The following is a 1,802-nucleotide window of genomic DNA, read 5'->3' as shown; positions in this document are numbered from 1 at the left end:
TCCGTCACTCGGAGTACGAAACGTACCTCGTTTCCCGTGCCCGGGCTAACTCCTATCCCAGACACGATGCAATATGCATGAATGCAACTAAGATACAGCCTAGCATGCACAATGCTATGAAAATGAGATGTCTTAAAATGCGTGCACACGGGCACGCAAACCGAGGAAAATGACTGAATGCGATCTAAGATACAACCTAGTATGCACTATGCTGTAAAAAAGAGATGCCTCGAAATGCGTACACACGGGCATGCAAACCGAAAAAAATGACATACGCAATGCAAATGACATGGAAATGTGATACGGGCTTACACTAACATGAGAGAGACTCAGCCACACTCACATAAGAGGCCGGTGGATGAAAATGAAGTGCCTCGAAATGCGTGCACACGGGCACGCAAACCGAGGCAATGGTATATGCAATGCAATGGCATGGAAATGGCATATAAAATGCAACATGGGCTTATACTAACATGAGAGAGCCTCAGCCACACTCACATAAGAGGCCGGTAGATGAAAATGAAGTGCCTCGAAATGCGTGCACACGGGCACGCAAACCGAGGCAATGGTATATGCAATGCAATGGCATGAAAATGGCATATAGAATGCAACATGGACTTATACTAACATGAGAGAGCCTCAGCCACACTCACATAAGAGGCCGATAGATGAAAATGAAGTGCCTCGAAATGCGTGCACACGGGCACGCAAACCGAGGCAATGGCATATGCAATGCAATGGCATGGAAAATGATATGCAAGCATGCTAATGGATTTTCAGCAATGAAATGTGGGGGAAGACAGCCCCGAAATGAGGCGAAAACACATCCGATGCATGGAATCTCTCCCGAAATATGGCACCCGAAATGGCCTATAGCTATACCAAACATGCACAATATGGACATGCAATGAAAATACAGAAGCAAGGCAGCCTCAAAATAAGCATTTTACCAGTACAAATCATGGCCAAACAGCAAGCAAAGATAGGGTAACAATGGCATGCGAAAATGGCCCTAAACATGAGATTATGAAGCAACTCACAGCTGCTAACTCCAAATAGGTTAGGGCCCTTCAACAACATTGAAGAGGGGCCAAAAATAAGCCACTTTACAGAACTGTAAAAACCCTAAAAACAAACATAGATATAGCTAAGCTCTTATGCAATAAAAAGGGCCAAAAGGTGGCCAAAGAGGCAAGTGGTATATGCAATGCCCAAACTGAAAAATTCCCTTCTACAACATTGAAGAGGGACCAAAAATAAGCATATTTACAGAACTGTAAAAACTCCAAAACAGCATACAAACATGCTAGAAATGCAATGCAAAATGAGGCTCAAAAGTGGCTATAACACAAAGTATACAAAATATTCACCAAACAGCCAAATACCCTTAATGAAACATGTTAAGAAGGTCAAAATAAGACTATTTCTAGGCCTGTAAAAAGACCAAAAACAGAAGCATGATAGGCTGCCAAAGCATGCAAGAAAATGGCATTCAAGGAGGATATTGAAGCAAGTGCAATATGGAGGGCTCAAACCGGGTTGAGCCCTTAACGAAACAAGAAAATGAGCTCAAAAAAATGACCCTTTCAGTTTTGGTCGGAGCTCAAATCAATAAGCATGTATGGCTTACAAAAGATGCAAGAAATGGACCAAAAAAGGGGAAAATGCTACTCACCCTTGAAGACCAATGCTTTTGTTGCTTCTTGGACCAACTTTGATGACTTTAAGCTGCTGGAATTCCTCCCCTTGCTGCTGGAATGGAGGGGTGGTGGTAGAGCTTGATGATGATGAAGAAAATGAGG

Source organism: Camellia sinensis, chromosome 1, assembly GCF_055761805.1.
Source record: "Camellia sinensis isolate YWXY chromosome 1, ASM5576180v1, whole genome shotgun sequence".
Lineage (NCBI taxonomy): Eukaryota > Viridiplantae > Streptophyta > Magnoliopsida > Ericales > Theaceae > Camellia > Camellia sinensis.
This window is presented reverse-complemented; position numbering follows the sequence as displayed.